Source organism: Panthera uncia, chromosome B4 (genome assembly GCF_023721935.1).
Source record: "Panthera uncia isolate 11264 chromosome B4, Puncia_PCG_1.0, whole genome shotgun sequence".
NCBI classification, from domain to species: Eukaryota; Metazoa; Chordata; class Mammalia; order Carnivora; family Felidae; genus Panthera; species Panthera uncia.
The window spans coordinates 61,539,069-61,549,352 of record NC_064809.1 but is presented as its reverse complement, the minus strand read 5'-3'; the positions used below and the strand labels follow the sequence as shown (position 1 = coordinate 61,549,352).

The window sequence follows — 10,284 nt, the reverse complement described above, 5'->3', positions numbered from 1 at the left end:
TGGAAGTCAGCTGGTTTATGGTCATGACTTGCTTCTTAAAATAGACTCATTTTCTACCTTTTGTGGATGAAATATTAGAGGTTCACACAGTGAACCTTAATCTTTCTCGTGAGCACCTTGCACAAAGGCACATAAATCAAGTTACATAGACAGAGTTGGGTTTAGAGAACGTTTCCTAGTTGGCACTAAAGGGAAATCACGAGGTATTTAAAATTCAGGGGGTGTAAGGAGGCATATAAATATTCTGACCGGCACTGTTGGAATGGACAGCCAAACTCTTAAGTGTTGTATTAATGTTTTATTTTCTTAGACCTTTTGTTTCATCATTTGCACCAAAGAAGAAAACACTGCATAAATTACCCTCTTATTATTTAACACCTGGAATGATGCCTGACATATAACCAGTATTCAGCGAATATTGTTGAGCTGTGGACTATGAGAGACCCTGCAACAAGCTCCTCCTCATCCTCTCCCTTGTCCTCCCTACTTTCCGTCCTTTCCTCCTCTAAGACCACCTTCTGTTGGTTATCTTTCTCAGTCCAGCGCCTTTTATCAGTACCCTCTAGAGATTTTCTGCTCTATGACTATAACCACTCTCAGGAGTCCCTTGTCCACGGTATTTAAAATAAACATAAAACCTGCCATTGCTCCAGGATATCCTCTTTCTCCCTATGTCTTCATTGCCTAATGTACTGAAAGTGGTCTACACTCACTTCCAACACTGCCTTACCAACTGCTCATTCATTCATTAATTTCACAAATATTTGAGCAGCAACCATTTGCCAGACCTTGTACCAGAAAATGGGGATACAACTGTGAGCAAACACCAACGTGGTCCCTGCCCTCACGGTGTTCACCATCTCCTTGAAGTATGACTTTCCCTCCACCATTCTGCAGAAGTTACCACATTGAAAGTCACCCACACTCTCCTAAGTCCTCATTAATCTCCTCCATCGCCCTTCTAAACAACCAATCCTTGTTCTCTCTGCCTCAGGGATCTCATGCCTTCTGTGACTAAATCCCCCCTAAACCACTACCTCCAGCAAACCCCTCTTCTAGTCACCCACCTCAACAAAGATCTTCCTCATCCACCCACTTGTTCAAGCCAGAAACTTAGGAATGGATTCTCCCTCTCCCCACAATCCCATCATTAGCAGGATCTATTGACTCTGTATCCAAAATTCAGTCCTAACTGTCCACAACCCTTCATTGCTATCATTGCCACCTTAGCTCAAGATTCTTCCACCTCTCACTTGACAGTTTAACAGCCTCCTATCGGGTCCCCTGCTTTACTCCAGCTGCTTAAAGCCAATTTGTCACCTGGCAGTCAGAGTGATCTTTAAAGCACATCCAATCATGTAACCATACTGCTTACAAGCTCTCAAACTACAAACTCCAAAGTCTCCTCATTTCACTGACAGTAAAACCCAAACTTGCTTCCACAGCCAAAATGGCCCTCCATTTTCCGGGTCCTGCCCACCCCCTCACTTCACCCCTTCTGTTCCCCACTTGCTCATTGCTCTCGAGCCTGGGACCCTCTGACAGGTCCTCATAGGGCTGCTCCTCCCCTTACTCAGGCCTCAGCTCAGACCTCACCTGCTCAGGGAGACCTGCCGTGACCAGCCATGCTGATCCATCACTCTTGAGACATCCATCCTGTTTCCCTCTCTCCAGGACATTGACATTGCTCCTTCATTGTTGGCTATTTAGTGTCTGTCTTCCTCTGCTGGAAGGGAAGGTACACAAAGGTAAGGACCTTGTCTTGTTTATTCACCAGGACATCCCTGGTGCCTGAAACATGAAGCCACATGGGAGATGCACAAGAAACAATGAATGAGTCCTTGAACAAATGGAGGAAAGTAAAGGAAGGAAGGAATAGGAACAGAGATCTTGAAAAGCGAGTTTTCAGAGACTGAACAAAAGATATAAGTTGAACTGGTAAAGTGCTAATGCTGCAGATAAAATTTCCTTATTTATTAAAAGTCTTCCTTGCCCATTATTGGCAGTCTATTTTAGTGAGCACCTGTGCCTGTAAATCTATGTCAATCTTTATAGCTGTGTTGGTCAAAGAAGACAACAAAATTTTAAAGGCTTTGGAAAATTCCATGCTCTTGAAGCATATTCCTGCCTCTTTAAACCATTTCTGAGAGATAGAATCCCCTGGGCTTTCTTTCCTATTTGTGCTGTAATAAATTCCTGTCACACACAAAGAACAGGGAGCAGGAGCAAGGGGAAGGTAGAGCGCTGTCCTCCCCCCCAAAACCCACGGGTACCCACACTCTGATGCCTGGGGCTTTTCCACCACAAAGACAGCAAAATGTTTGCTCTTCTTAATTGAAGCTTCACAGACCCGTACCTCCTGTTTCCCAATGACAGCAGACAGCAGGGCTTCTGCTTCCTCCTCTAGCTACTTTTTTTAAAAGTTTACTTATTTATTTTGAGAGAGAGGGTGCAGGCAGGGGAGGAGCAGAGGAAGAGGGAAAGGGACAGAGAGAATCCCAAGCAGGTCCCATGCCTAGTGAGGAGCCAGCCCCATGTGGGACTTGATCTCACAACCGACCTGAGCCAATATCAAGAGTTGCATGCTTAACTGACTGAGCCACAGAGGTGCCCCTCCTCTAGCTACTTTTTAAACTCTGCTGTAACAAGACAGAAATGGAGGAAAAGAAGGAAAGAAGGAAGAAGAGAGGGAGGGAAAAGATGGAGAGATGGGGAGGTCACAAAGAACTGTCTCAGTGCTTCCTTTTCCAATCATCCCACACAGCACCAGGGATGCTGAACGCTGAAAATCCACGTAGTAGAGAAACCCAGCCCAGTCCCTCAACCGAGACCGCATGGCTTATGGGGACATGGGGAATTTATGAGCAGGGTCTGATGTCAAGAGAGAGTAGCAGATGTTGCAAATCTTTTTATGGGGGAACCACTGTTTCTGATTCTCAAAGAGGGTGCACTGGCAGTGAGGAGGCTGGGGTGGGGGCGTTCCTCGGCTGGTGTGGGCTGTGCTGATGGAGGGATCCATTAGCCATGATTACACATGGAATTGAAGGAAGACAAAGTCAAATGTGGAGACAAAGCTTGCAAGGAATAGCAATACTCTGCCGCACTCACTAGCCCTGCCCCTGGAAGAAACCATTCTCCTCTTTTAGCTCCTTTTTTTAAAATAAAAAAAAAAATTATTGAGATATAATTGACATATAACATTATATTAGTTTTAGGTGTACAACATAATGATTTGTTATTTGTATATATTGTGAAATGACAACCACAGTCTAATTAATATCTGTCACCAGTTTTTTGTGTGTGATAAGAACTTTTAAGAGCTACTTTCTTAGCAATTCTGAAATTCACAATACAGTCACTCTACTGCACATTGCATCCTGTGACTTATTTTATTTTATTGTGACTTATTTTATTTCGTGTATTTATTTTAAAGTTTGTTTATTCTGAGAGAGAGAGAGAGAGAAAGTGTGAGTGGGGGAGGGGCAGAGAGAGAAGGAGAGAGAGAGAATCCCAAGCAGGCTCTGCACTGCAAAGCCTGATGTGGGGCTCGATCCTGTGAACTGTGAGATTATGACATGAGCTGAAGTCAGATGTTAACTGACTGAGCCACCCAGGTACCCCATCCTATGACTTATTTTATAACTGCAAGTTTGTATGTTCTGACCCCTTTCATGCATTTCACCCACCTCTCTCCCCACTCCTGTGACAGTCATCAGTCTGTTCTCTGTATCCATGAGTTTGGATTTTATTCACTTGTTTTTTATTTTTTATTTTAAAGAGAGAATGAGCTGGGGAGTGACAGAGAGAGAGAGAGCGAGAGAGTGAGAGAGAGAGAATCTTAAGCAGGCTCCATGCTCAGCACAGAGCCCCACATAAGGTTTGATCCCACAACCCTGGAAACATGACCTGAGTCAAAATCAAGAGTCAGATGCTCAACTGACTGAACCACTCAGGTACCCCAACTTATTTGTTTTTTATATTCCACATATAAGTAAGATCATACAATATTTGTCATTCTCTGACTTATTTCACTTAGCATAATGCCCTCAAGCACGATCCATGTTGTCACAGATAGCTGGATTTCCTTCTTTTTTATGGCTGAATAATATTCCACCATCTATCTATCTATCTATCTATCTATCACCTTTTTCACATTTTCTTTATCCATTTATCTATTGATAGACACTTAAGTTGTTTCCATGTCCTGGCTTTTGTAAATAATGCTGCAATGAATATTGGAGCGAATGTATCTTTTCAAATTAGTGTTTTCATTTCATTTGGAAAAATACCCAAAAGTGGAATTGTGGATTATATGATAGTTTTAGTTTCAATTTTTGAGGAATGTCCACATTGTTTTTCTTCTTTTTTTTTTTTTTAGGTGTTTCCTTCCATGTTTCTAAATAATACTATCACATGGCAATTTTGCTTATATTAGATTCTCAAAGGAGATTCTCTGCTGTATAACAAACCAGCGCTGAATCTAGTGGAATAAAACACCAAGCATTTTATTAGGCCCACGGTGCTGAGTCAGGGATTCAGGTAGGGCACAGGGGGAACAACCTGTGTGTATCCCAGGATGTTTGGCACTTCAGCTGGAGTGACTCAAATAGCTATGCCTGCTGTTCATGCCTAGGGCCTTGGTTCTGGCTGTCAACTTGTTTCCTCAACTTTTCTCCTTGTTGAATCAGGTGGGGCTGGAATGACCAAAATGGTTTCTTCGTTCTTTTCTGTGTCTGGGCTGCAATGGATATAACAGCTAAGGTAGGCTGGGTGTCTCTCTTTCTCAACATAGCCTTTCCATAGTATGGCAATCACAGGGTGCTCAGACTTCTTACCTGGTGTTTGACTTCCCTCAGAATGATCATTCCAACAGTCAGGAAGTAGAAGCTTCCTGTGTCTTATGGAATGAATAGAAATGAGCACAGTGAACCTTCTGTCATTTTCTGTTAGTCAAAGCAGTCATAGTGCCTGTCTAGATCCACCCTCTATGAGAGGAACATCTTAAAATTTTACCACCTTTTATGTGCCCATGCCCCAAACCCATGACCCTCTAAACACTGAAAACACTTGAGCTAACATAACTGTTTCATGGTACAGATGTAAGCCTTGACAGTAGATGTGCTAGGAGGTCTCCTGACTCTTGTCCTGAGTACCTTCCATGGGAGTAGGGGTGCACACAGATTCGTGACATAGTCTATAGGGACATACAAACTTGGGTCCAAACTCTGGCTATATCCCTCATCAACTGGTTCACTTTGGGCTGGTTATTCTTTAAGCCTTAGTTTCCTCCTCTGTAAAATGAAAACAGTAACAGCCCTTGTCTCACGGGATTGTTGTGAGACTTGGGTAGTAGGTGTCAGTGCTCAAGAAACACTGACTATTATTGGCCAGTCTCCTTGTGATATACTTTCATGGCATTCTGAACTTTCCCTCTGCAGCACTTATCACAATTATGATCAACTATACTGTAACTACTATGTAAATGTCTGCTCTTTGAGAGCAGGAATCATAGGTACCTTGTGTTTGGCTTTATCCCTAATGTCCAGTAAACTGCCAGACACATAGGGTACATTTTGAATGAATGAATGCTTCCACTGGTTCACAATCCTCTCTGGAGCTTTCCTGGTATAATCTGCAACCGTCTCACATACATGGAGGGCAGGGAGAGACTGAACAAAGAGGAAAGCCACTCTAGGCTGGCACTTGACAGTTTTAATAATAGCAAAAGAGAATTTACATGTGAGGCTTGTCTTGGGCCGGAAGCAAGACAAATGGATCCCTGTGCCCACGCTCCAAATCTTAAAAGTTTATAAAGAGGCCCTAACTGGGCTCAGTTACATATGCCCTGTAGGTATTTTTAATACCAGATCGCTAGCTGAAGGCTATGTCCTTGGAGCAGCCTTTGGGAGAGGGAAAGGCAAGTGGGAAGCACATTCTAAGGACAGGAGAGGGAGTGAAGAGCCTCTCAGTTCCCTGGGCCCAGCCCAGAGTCACTTCTTTTTGATGATGTTCCCCAATATCCATATGCAGAGCTGCTGGGTGTAAGCATCAAATGTGTTGAAGAGCACAGAATTTGAAACTATGAGTTATAGGCCTTCTGAACCAGATACCGGCAGTATTATCCCTTCCATAAGGCTTGTGTCAGTTCATTATGAAGAAGGTCAAGAAGGATTATTCAGAGAACAAAAGAGACAATTATCCTCTTTGAGAAACTGCCTGGTTCAACAGTGGCAGGATGACGAAGAGACAAAGGAGTGTAGGTAACAGTGGGGGCTGGAGAGTTCTGAGACCAGAGGAGATGAGACTTCAGTGGGGACAGTTTCACACTTCACGGGGACATTAAAATAGCTCTGGCCAGACCAAATTAGATAGCACATGCGCAGTCACTTGTCAAATCCTTCTGCTGTCAGTGAGGCAAAGCAGAAAGAAGTTAGGAGACAAAGATAAGGTGGATACAAGAAAGAAGTGGGAATCAAGAGGGGTAAAGGGTCAGTCTCTGGAAAGTTAGGCAGACAATGCAATTACTTGCATCAGCTGAGACTAAAGAGAGGAAAGTCATTCTCATTCCAGGTAAGGAGAGGTCCTCTGACTCACCGCTCTCAGGGCACTCCTGGGCCTTTGCAGTCAAATGCAAGCTCGAGTCAAAGTGATAATGGGGCTCCTTGCCTCTATTTCACTCCCTGGGATTTACAGAGAAACGACAGAGTGCCAAGCTCTTCAAAAGTCTCCAAGGATTACATGCCCTGGCAGGAAGGTGATCAGAATGTAATGACTCATCCCAGCTTGTTGCCACTCAATAGCATGTCTGTCTTCTTCATGACAAAGAGAATAAAGTCAGGAAACTTTTTTTTTTTTAGATAAAATTATGAATCTAACAAGGCAGGAGAATAAATCAATTGCAACAAAGAAAAAGTTCAAAAGAGATAAGGCCTTATAATTACTGCCATTAAAAACTTAAAAGTCTGCACATCAAATGGCTGCTATTTATGGAGTTAATAGGGGAAGAAAATTGCAGTATGTGCTTAAACTTCTAATATGCTTTCACCATTCTCATCATTAAAAACTACAGATAAAAATGCATATGCTTAATTTTTTAAAATGAAAATACCCTGCTAAATATAGTTCTTATACGAATAGAACATGTGACTAAAAAGTATCAACCGATCTTCCTGTGCGGTTTGTGGCATTCTAATAGGCTTAATTACTGATGTCATCAGTTCTAACAGGCTTAATGACTGGTGTCTTTGATAATTATTATTTGCCGCATTGCTTTCTTGTCAAGCCACAAGTATCTGCCCAAGGACACCGCGCTGAGAAGGAGTAAGAGGGTCTACGAAGGCTGTAAGGAAAGTATAGGTTGGATGGTGCACCTGAAGAGGGTGCAGCATCTGGGGATGAGGAAAACGAGCTTAGGGCAAAGTGTGTGGCTTTTCATTGGGATATTTTCAGCTATGAGACAGCCATGTGATTGTGGTATGTGATAAACACAAGAGCTTTCCTTCTGTGATCATTTGCCTGAAGCCAAATCACACAGGATACAAGACGGATCTTTGAAAGTCATAATTACACCTAATTCTCATGCTGAATTACCACAAAAAAACAGGTCTCGGGCAGGCGTGTATCCACCTGCTGGGAGCCAGCATCATGAGTCTGGATAGTCCTGGAGGTGTCATCCTCACGCACCTCAGATGATCCCAGCTCACTGCTCTCAACAAAGAGACCAGCTTCTCTTTCTTTTTCTTTCTCTCTCTCTCTCTCTCTCTTTCTCTTTTTTCCTAAGAAAAAGTCCCAAATCAATATAGCTTTTATTTCATCATTAAAATATCACAAATCAGTCTTAAAAATTATTTGGCATCTTGCCATTTCTGTAGCTGGCTGGACAACTTATTCATCAGTGTGCTGATGAAACATAGACACCATGCAAAATTTTTCTGAAATCCTTGTTTTTAACTGTTGTGGTTTGCTGAGTCAAAGCAGCTGAGTTGGATACAAGTTCAAGGCCATTTCCTTCATGAATTACCTCTTCTTTCTGGGCTTGAGGTACAGAACAAGCAACACCTGGCCTCATCTGAACCCTGCGGATGTACTTTTCGCCCAAGAAATTTTGGATTTCTGCAAGAGAACCATTCTCCTGAATAACAACGATGATGGGGAAGTAAACATACACAGACCTCATCTTGTTATGGAAGCCTGGTGTGACACCCTTGACCGTGCTCTATACATGACCACAGGTAGTGCAAACACAAGCCAGTTCTTTTCTCTTTCTGTACCATTTGTCAATCTCTTCTTTTTCTTTCCAAGAAGACTGAGTTCCACATTCATGTGATCCCAGTCCCTTTGCAGGTTCCTCTGGGGCGCCTCCCAATAACAGTGCATCCTTTCAGAGTGATGTCGACGTTTTCTGGAACGTCGACAGCCTGATTGCTGAGAATGGTCTTCATTCTCACAGTAGATGCAGCAAAGAGCAACGGGACCAGCTTCTCATTTCTCGTTCCCACCACCTTTCTTTTCCCCCTCTGTACTTAACATTTTGTACAACTCGGCTGTTAGCGACACCTGTGGACCCGGGCAAGGCTCACGGACCACCATAGTCAGGGGCTGCTGCTCACGATAAAGCTAGTGGTTTTAGGGGTGCTCAGAGAGAGGGCCACCCAGGCCTTGAGTCAGCCACCACAAATGCCCACTCAAGAAGCTGCAGGATCCACATGGAGAAGCTGTAAAGAGGTGTAATGAGCCCAGGATTCACAGTATAATGACAGAGATCCACACCTACATGGTTGAACTCAAGTCACTTAAACTCAACAAACCTCAGTGTCCTCATGTAAACTCTAAACGAAAATGCGTCCCTGATGAGGAAGATAGAGTTCTAGCTCTCTTCACCACTCAGGCCTGTCCATGTCAGTGCATGTAAAGTAGTGTAACAGAGTACAAGCCACACACACACTCCAATGAGAGGCAACAATTAGACACAACTGCTCCGTGAATACTTATGTTGCTGGAAGCCTAGTTAGGTTTGATGTAACTAAATAAATTAGCATGATACATTTTGATCATATGTTTTCAGGTTCACTGAAGTATAAGTGACAGATGAAACATGTATATATTTAAGGTATAATAACCTGAAGTTTTGATATACAAACACATTGTGAAGTAATCACCACAATCAAGCTGATATACATTTTGATAGTATTTTTTTTAGAAATAATAGTGGTTATCATAAGTGCTTGGGACTTTCTACTATTATTTCTGAGATAAATAATGCAAGTAGTTGGTATTTATGTTTAAGGACACAACTCTGAAACCAAAATCCTTAAAACTTTTTTTTTCATATGTCTGGATCTAAGTAAAGAATATTTAGAAATTCATGGTAAGCCATAACAAACTTTTGCAAGTACTTGTCTGTGTGAAGCAAGAGTTTTCTCAATACTGTGCAGCCAAAATAAAGACTGAAATAAACTGGGTACAGATATAAGTTTGCAGCTAACAGGTATTTTTCGATTCCAAACTTTTTTCTTCACCAAAAAAGCTTTGTGGTTCTTACCGATTGATTTTATAATAAATAAGTGTTAAAACTTTGAGTTTATACATTTGTACTAGCAAAATAAATAATATTTATTACAATGGGGTCCCCTATTAGATTACATTTGGACAAAAGGTTTAGTACTATATTTTTAATGAAAATTTGAAATCCAGTGTGTTAAGAGAACGTCTCTGTACATTATTCCTGCTACTTGATATAAAAATAGGAAAATAAGAGTTTCTCTAGCTTTGGGATAGGGAAACGAGATCATAAACCAAACACACTCCCAAACACCATGATGTCTGTCTCTCTCACCAGCATTGTGCAGGTCCCCAGAAACCAAATGAGCATAAGAGGAGGTAAGAAGCCATGGGATGGAAATATTCCTCAATACAACACTGGCGCATACTTCTAAAAATCAAGTTCAAGATTCTTTTAATTTGAGAAGAAATGTGGCTCACTAAGAAATAACAAGTAACTCCCTGGGGCGCCTGGGTGGCGCAGTCGGTTGAGCGTCCGACTTCAGCCAGGTCACGATCTCGCGGTCCGTGAGTTCGAGCCCCGCGTCGGGCTCTGGGCTGATGGCTCGGAGCCTGGAGCCTGTTTCCGATTCTGTGTCTCCCTCTCTCTCTGCCCCTCCCCCGTTCATGCTCTGTCTCTCTCTGTCCCAAAAATAAATAAAAAACGTTGAAAAAAAAATTAAAAAAAAAAAAGAAATAACAAGTAAATATAAGGTCTATTAGCAATTTAACTCTATTCTAACC

At 42.3% G+C, this 10,284-nt stretch overlaps 1 pseudogene; it reads right to left on the bottom strand.

Moving 5' to 3' along the window:
* Positions 1-7,891: 7,891 nt before the first annotated feature.
* LOC125919828 (60S ribosomal protein L9-like) lies at positions 7,892-8,441 on the bottom strand (annotated as a pseudogene).
* Positions 8,442-10,284: the final 1,843 nt, after the last annotated feature.